Source organism: Delphinus delphis, chromosome 16, assembly GCF_949987515.2.
Source record: "Delphinus delphis chromosome 16, mDelDel1.2, whole genome shotgun sequence".
NCBI classification, from domain to species: Eukaryota; Metazoa; Chordata; class Mammalia; order Artiodactyla; family Delphinidae; genus Delphinus; species Delphinus delphis.
In genome coordinates, this window is record NC_082698.1 from 47,223,466 (window position 1) to 47,232,306 (window position 8,841).

Genomic DNA, 8,841 nt, shown 5'->3' on the forward strand with positions numbered 1-8,841 from the left:
TTTGTCCATTTTTTCCTATTGCATCTGTTCTTTTAAAATTGATTTGTGGTAGTTTTTAAAATATTGATACATTCTAGATAAAAGTTCTTTTTTTGATATATGTATTCCAGATATCATCTCCCCCTCTGGGTTAGCATTTTACTCTTTAATGGTAATGGTGTCTTTTGCTAAACAGATTAAATCCAGCCTTTTAATGGGTACATTTAATCTTTTTACATTTATTGATTTCTGATATATTATTAATGTGTTTGGTCTTATTTTGTGTGATTTATTTATCATTATTTTTCTTTGTTTTTCCTTTTTCTACTTTCTGTTGGATTAATAAACTTTTTAGTATTCTTTTTATAATCTGCTGATTTGGAAACTATAGATTGGATTTCTATGTTTTTTTTTTTTTTTTTAGCTGCACCAAGCAGCTTGTAGTATTTTCGTTCCCGACCAGGGATTGAACCCTGGCCACCTCAGTGAAAGCACCGAGTCTTAACCACTGGACTGCCAGGGAATTCTCTGGATTTCTACCTTTGAGATGAGTACCCTAAAATTTTTTGGCTTATATGCTACTGTTAAGATATAATTTCCAAGACTAGTGTAATTGCTTTATAGATAATCTATCTTTATGAATGATAACATATAGACTTTCTCTTTGTCTTTGATGTTGTGTGGTGTTACTGCAGTGTGTCTAGGTGTGAATTTATTTTGATTTATCCTGTTCATTACTTGAATGTACTTTGTACCTAAGGACTCCCATTTCTTTAACTAGGGACAGCCCTCAGCAATTCATTTATTTCTTCAAATCCTCCTTCTCTCTTCTCCCTCCATTCTCTTCTGGAACTTACACTAGAAGGATGCTGGAGCCTTTCAATTGTACCATCTACCCTGCTGCCAGAGTGATCTTTCACAAGTATGAATTCTATCAGTTGGTCACATGCTTGCAACTCTCTGTGCTGGACATTTTCCTAACCATCCTCTCGTCTTTCCAGCTCTTCCATTGCTTATACAATCAATTTTTTGTATTAACTTTTTTCCTTTTGAAAAACCTAATTTCTGTTATCCTGGATGAACCCTGACAGATGTACTCTTCATTAATTTACCATTTTGTTCAGAAAAATTCCAAATGCCTTACCATGGCCTGAACACTTCTCTATGATGTGACCTCTGTTTACCTCCTCAATCTCATCTTGTTCCATTCTACCTCTCCTTCATTGTACACTAGCCATATTAACCTTCTGTACAGAAAGGACAACATAGCTGGACTGATTGCTATTCTTGGAAAAGCCTGCTTAAAAGGTTGGCCCTTGGCTGATGTCTGGGAGTTTGGTTTTCGGGAGAGTCTCCTTCACCCTAACTGATAAGAGGCATTATCTGTGCCTAGATGGTGCAAATAATATGGTTTATGCTGAATACATACTTTCCTTCTGGGACTCTGAAATTTTGGTGCGTACTAGGCAGAGGGTGCATATGTGGTCAGCCCCCAGTAAAAACGCTGGGTAATGAGCTTTCCTGGTAGACAATATTTCACTTATGTTGTTACAGCTCATTGTTGGGGGAATTGATAAGCACATCCTCTGTAACTTGACTGGAAGAGGACTGTGGAAACCTGTGCCTTGTTTTCCCCGGATTTGCCATATCTACCTTTTGTTCTTGCTGATTTTGCTTTGTATTCTTTCTCTGTATTAAATAATAACATGACTAGGACTATAAACTGAGTCTTTTGAGTCCTCCTAGTGAATCATGGAACCGGGGGGCAGTCTTGGGAACGTTACCCAGCACACACCTTATAGATCTGTGGAGGAACAAGACATTGTGTAGCATGTTTTTTTTCTTTTTCTTTTTTTTTGCCACACAGCATGTGGGATCTTAGTTCCCCGACCAGGGATGGAATCCATGTCCCCTGCATTGGAAGCGTGGAGTCCTAACCACTGGACCACCAGGAAAGTCCCTTGCGTAGTATTTCAAAGTCCATTCGTTAGAATCACTTATATTATTTCCAAAAGTAAATTTCACAAAGACAAAACCTTTAATATACATTTTTACCTTTAAGAGTATCTTTGTGTATATATTTTTAATAGATATTCAGGCAGTGTAAAATGTAAAGAAGCCTTACAGTTATAGTGAATTAGTTTTTACAGGACTGGACACACCTAACTTCCTATTGCAAACATTGTTGTCATTTTTGGGTGAAACAAACATGCTTCTCTATGGCAAGCCTTCTAACAACTGTGATATACGTTTCCAAACACACAGTTTCAAGGTTACAAGTCAGAGATAGTAGACTAACTATTAAAGCAAATAAACAAATACTTAGTCAGAACCTCCATTTTAATAAGCTATAGTATAAATATAAATTTAACTTAAATTTTACAATACCTCATAGGTAAATCACTAATCTCCCCCCTAATCTTTCCAACCCTGAGCTTTCAAACATTGGGTCAATAATTTCTTTACTTGAAGTCTTTCATTAAGCACCACTGACACTGTTAGGATTTCAACAGAAATTTTTAGTAAGGTTGAATCAAGGTATTATAATCCCCTCCCCCACAGTTGCTCAAATTCACCCATTTGTTACTGCCATAAAGCTTTTTTTTTTTTTTAAGGTGGATTATCTGAAGCCATTCTCTCTCAGCTTCCACAAGGAAGAGTTCTACTTTTTTAAAAAATTTATTTTATTTTATTTATTTTTGGCTGTGTTGGGTCTTTGTTGCGGTGCATGGGCTTCTCACTGCCGTGGCTTCTCTTGTTGCAGAGCACGGGCTCTAGGCGCACGGGCTTCAGTAATTGTGGCATGTGGGCTCAGTAGTTGTGGCTCGTGGGCTCTAGAGCGCAGGCTCAGTGGTTGTGGCACACGAGCTTAGTTGCTCCGTGGCATGTGGGATCTCTCTGGACCAGGGCTCAAACCTGTGTTCCCTGCATTGGCAGGCAGATTCTTAACCACTGTGCCACCAGGGGAGCCCACAAGGGCTGAATTTAAACATGGCTTGATTATGGTCACGTGGGGTCTTCTTGCTCTCTTTGCTTTTCACTTTGCATGGCGGTGAATATTCCCTGAGAAGCACGGGCCTGTTGGGACAGGGGTGGGGTATTTGAGTATTCTCAGACACTTCTGGAAAATTAAAGAACTATGGAGAGGAGGTGGATAAAATAGATACAGGAGATAGATAAGAAAGTGAAAAGAGAGTGTAGAGTTTTAACAGTATAACTTAGATGATAAAGCACTTAATTATAATCATAATGAGCCAGTGATGCATCCAACTGATGCAACTCAGGCAAGTAAACATCATGAAAAAGTGTTCATTCCCAGTTGTAAGAGGTTGTGTTGTGGAATAGAAAAGTCCCAAAGCTAAAAGTTCAGCCAGTTAATCTGCAAAACCTTGGACCCAGATCCAGAATCTCTGTCTGTAACTAATCTATAAACTAAATATTTAGACCCAGTAGCCTCCACTGGGGAACTAAAACAAAAGTTTGGGAAGACAAAGGCAGAAAGCATTAATAATTGTAATGTTCCTTTAGAGATAAGCCTTGTAATCATGAAGAAATATGTTTAAGATATTTGAAATATTTAAGAAAATATGACATATTAGAGAACACTCAACATACTTGACTTAATGATTTAATGTGAAATTATATGAATGTAATTAGTTAAGTTTATAAACAGTGTTTATGGGTGGAAGTTAAAGGGAGACACATACGATTCAAAAATAGTCAACTGTCCTTTGATGATTAGAATTTGAAATTATAAACACAATATTAATTGCATCAGCACCAAACAATTATGAAATGTTTAAGAGAACCTGATTTATTTGCTATTCTACTTTTATTCATTATATTGATAGGAGTTGTGTATATATATATAAGAAGACTTGGCCTGATAGGTTTGTTAATTTGCTTTGGCCTAATTAAAATTATTAATGTTTAAAATACAGTTCAAATATTCAAGAGAACTTAATTAACTAATTTTGAAAATGGAGTTAATGTTTTAGGAGTATTTAATATGTTAATCATAGGTATGATGGTTAGTTTGTGATATGTCAACTTAGCTAGGCTATAGTACCCAGTTATTCAATCAAACACTAATCTGGGTGTTGCTGTTAAAGTGTTTTGTAGATGTGGTACTCCAATCCATCCTGTGGTTATTTACCCAGTTTGGGAATGTATAATTGGAATAGGTATACTCAGCAATTGGCAGAATGCTAACTTGCTTCTCTGACCTATGGAGTGAGGGCTATCACTGTGGGAAAGGCCAAGTGGAAGCCACTAGAAAATAGTAAACCAAAAGCAATACTGCATTCCTGGAAGGATTACAGAGATTAGAGCCACCATCAGGAACCTGAAAGATGCAGGGATGGTGATTCGTATCATGGCCCCATTCAATTCTCCTATTTGACCTGTGCAGAATACAGACGGATCTTGGAGAATGACAGTAGATTATTACAAACTTAATCAAGGTGTAACTCCTGTCACTCCAGATGTGGTTTCATTGCTTGAGCAAATTAACACATCCCCTGGTACCTGGTATACAGCTCTTGATCTGGCAAATGCCTTTTTCTCCATACCTGTTCGTAGGGCCCACCAGAAGCAGTTTGCTTTCCACTGTCAAGGCCAGTAATACACCTTCAGTGTCCTTCCTTTGGGGCATATTAACTCTCCAGCCCTATGTCATAATTTAGTTTGTAGGGACCTTGACCACCTTTCCCTTCCACAAGTTATCACATTTGTCCATTACATTGATTGCATTATGCTGATTGGACCTGATGAGTGAGAAGTAGCAACTAACCTAGACTTATTGATAAGACCTTTGCATGTCAGAGAGTGGGAATTTAATCTCCCCCAAATTCAAGGGCCTTCCACCTCAGTGAAATTTCTAGGGGTCCAGTGGTGTGGAACACGTTGAAGTAGTCCATCTAAGGTGAAGGATAAGTTGCTGCATCTGGCCTCTCCTACAAATAAAAAAGAGGCCCAGTGCTTAGTGGGGCTCTTTGGATTTTGAAGGAAACATATTCCTCATTTGGTTGTGCTACTCCAGCCAATTTACTGAAGTTCCTGAAAATCTGCTAATTATGAGTAGGGCCCAGAGCAAGAGAAGGTTCTGCAACAGAGCTGCTCTGATGCTTGGCCCAGATGACCCAGCAGATCCAATGGTGCTTGAAGTGTCTGTGGCAGATAAAGGTGTTTGGAGTTTTGTCAGGCCCCTGTGAGTGAATCACAGTGCAGACCCTTCAGACCCTTAGGATTTTAGAGCAAAGCCCTGCCATCATCTGAGGATAGCTACTCTCTTGATGAACATCTTTTGACCTGTACTAGACCTTAGTAGAGGCTGAACACTTAACTATGAGCCACTAAGTTACCATATGACCTGAGCCGCCCATCATGAGCTGGGTGCAGTCTGACCCACCAAGCCATGAAGTTAGGTGTGCACAGGAAGTGGTATATGTGATATCTGGCTCAGCAGCCCCTGAAGGCACAAGTAGTTTACAGGGGCCAGGGTCGCCTCTCCTGCTACACTGCCTGTTCCCTCTCAGCCTGCACCTGTGGCCTCATGATGAGTTCCCTATGACCAGTTAACTGAGGAAGACCTGGGGCCTGGTTTACAGATGGTTCTGCGTGATATGCTGGTGCCACCCCAAAGTGGAACAGCTACAGTGCTGCAGCACCTCTCTGGGACCACCCAGGAGGACAGTGGTGAAGGGAAGTCCTCCCAGTGGGCAGAAGTTCTAGCTGTGTACCTGGTTGTTGACTCTTCCTGGAAAGAGAAATTACCAGAGGTCAAATCTATACTGACTCATGGGCTGTGGCCAATAACTTAGCTGGCTGGCCAGGGACTTGGAAGGTTAAAATTAAAAATTTGGTCACAGGGAAGTCTGGGAAGAGGTAAGTGAACAAACCTCTCTGACTGTGCGAATTACTACTGGTTCTCTGGAGAACACCCTGACGGTTAATATTATGAATTAGTTGAACATTAATCAAATATCTTGTCAAGTGGTTCTTTTTTTATATCAATCACTAGATGAATGGAGCATAATACTGAATTTAAGGTTTAAGAAAAAGCAGCTTTTAAAATTCACAACATTAATAAATTGAATACTAATTTAAACACACATAGCTTTAATTAATCTCGTTAGGTTACAACTCCTCCCTTCCCCTCATTTAGAAGCTTAAATGGCACTGACTAGACGTGTGACTTTTGTGACCTTTTGTCAGTTAAATTCTCAGTTTCCTCATCTGGAAATGGGGATCATTTTGATTTGCCTATTTTGAAACGTTTTTATGGGAATTATACAAGTTTATGAAAACTCTAAGCTATAAAGGGCTTGTCTCCTTAGAAGGCATTGCTTTAAAATAAAATTTAAGTCATTATCATAAAGTAAGTAAAATTGGTACCCTCTGAGTACAGATTGCATTATAACTGGCCCTGAGGCCTTAAAAAAGGGTGAAACAGTACTTTCCAAAGGACAAGCAGGATCAAAGAATACAGCTGGAATGCAGGCTGCGTTAATGACATTGAATTATGTTTTTGACATTTTACTTTAATTCTGATTATGTCAAGAAGAGAGTCTGTTCAGAGCCAAAGGCCTTTCACATTTCTTGAAAGAATTGCTCCTTTCGCAGTGAAAGATCAGGCCTTGGGCTCAGAGCATTTGGAAGGCAATATTATCTGGCAAGAATTCAATGATTAAAAAATTAGTTATAATTACCTTCTATTTATGTCCAATAATACTGATTTTTCACTCACTATAAGTATATTATACAGTTTCCTCTTTAAATAAACGTACTTAAATTAAAAAACTTGCCTCATTAGGACAGATAATATAGGAAAGTGGCAAATAATTGGGAAAATGGTATGTAAGAATGGAAGGTGGGAGTGACACTACTTTAAAATGCTCTAAATATTTTTCTGGACACTAGTATCCACTCTCTTATCTAGAAATGCAAGATTCCACCTTGGGGTACTAAAGAAAGGTAGGCTATCTGCTAGTTGTCTTTTTTCCATTAGCTTGTTCTGTTTCTCACAGCTGTCTTGTAAGGTAGGAAGTATCATTTCCGTTTAGAGATGAGGGAAACGAGATTTTGAGAGTTTACTTGTTCAAGGTCATGCTATGCTGGTGCTGCAGCCAGTATTTAAATCAGGGTCGGGGACTGTGTGGAGAGAATGTCACTTGAGGTCAGGTTCCAAGGAGCTCACTGTGGGAGAGTTCTGGAAGGTAAGAGCCCTGTCCTTTACCGCTTTAAACAGAGCCCAGATGAGGCAGAAGCTGTCTTTTCCTCCTGGGGGGAAGGGTGCCATTTGCCTTCTGCAAAGTTTTGCTCAGATTTTGGCCTGAGTGCAGATGGGTGGTTTTTAATGACTGTCCAAAGGGAGAGGAATGAAGGGAGACACATGGAACAAAAGGAGGAGAGAAACAAGGATCATTCTGAAAGCTTTGATTCTATGGGAGCCCCACATCCTTCTCTGGTCCCTCCCCAGGGTGTCTATTTTGGGGACATTGAGATATTTTAGGCATTTTTTGAAGGTTGAAAATGGGAAGTTTATAGCGGCTCAATCCTGGCAGACAGATGGAAACAATTAACACCATAGCTTAAAAATCTCATACTTGGAAGCTGCTCAGCAGCCCTGGTGCTTAAAATCCCTCTCTGGGTGGTTGGAGCAGAGATGGAAAGAGGAGGTAAATAAGATGAGTTCAGCACCTTTTATATATCGAGCACTTTGATATAATCTTCCCAACAGTTCCATGAGGGAACTGCCATGATTAACCCTATTTCCAAGATGACAAAACTGAGGCTCGGAGAGGTTATGCATATGCTGTGTGCCCAAGCTCACAGCCTGTAATCCTGGCTGGGGACTCAACCTCCCAAAGTTCATGTCTTTTTTTTAGCTAACAGGTAGAGAGTGTTGCATGAAAAAGTCTATGGCAGGCTGAATAATGCCTCCTTCCACCTGCACACCCCAAAGATATCCACATCTTGGTCTGTGGAACCTGTTAATATTACCTTATATGGCAAAAAAGACTCTGCAGATGTGGTGAAGTTAAAGGGTCTTGAGATGGGGAGATTATGCTGGATTATCCAGGTGGCCCTAATCCCAAATGTCCTTGTAAGAAGCAGACAGAGGGGGATTTAAAACAGACAGAAGAGGAGAAGGTGAGGTGACTACAGAGGCAGAGATTGGAGTGATGTGGCCACAAGCCAAGGAATGGTGGCAGCCACAGACAGTGGAAGAGACAAGGAACAGATTCTCCCTTAGAGCCTCTGGAGGGAGTGTGGCCCTGCTGACACTGATCTCAGCCCTGAGAGACTGTTTTCTTTGCGATAATAATTTCTACAAACCAACAAGTTTGTGGTAACTTGTTACTGCAGCCAAAAGAAACTATTACAGGGTCTGTAATAGAATCGTAAGGGACATCATTTCAGGGACAGCGAGAGGGAGAAAGAATACTGAGAAAGTTAGGGGAACCAGGAATCTGAAGTAACACGGAGTGTTTCAAGGAAGGAGTATTCAACCACTGGCCTGTCCCAAGGAGACCAGAGGCTGGGCATCATCCCCACCATACAGGTCTCCTCTGCTGCCCTCGCTTCCACCTTTATGCCCTCTCTTCCTAGGCAGTGGGCCCTTGAACTCCTGAGCTAAGAAGGGTCTTTGAAGCTCCAGAGACCTTGGTCCAAGTTCTGTCCCAATGCAGGAGTGTCTCCTAGGGCATTGCAGAGGGTTGTAAATCACACTAACTATACTTAGTTTAAGGCCAGAGATCATCACTTGTGCCTTGGTGGAGGGTGAGGGAGAGGAGGTAAGTGAGGGCAGAATACTGGAACGTGACTAAAATCTCACAGTTCAAAAGCCACTACACAGTC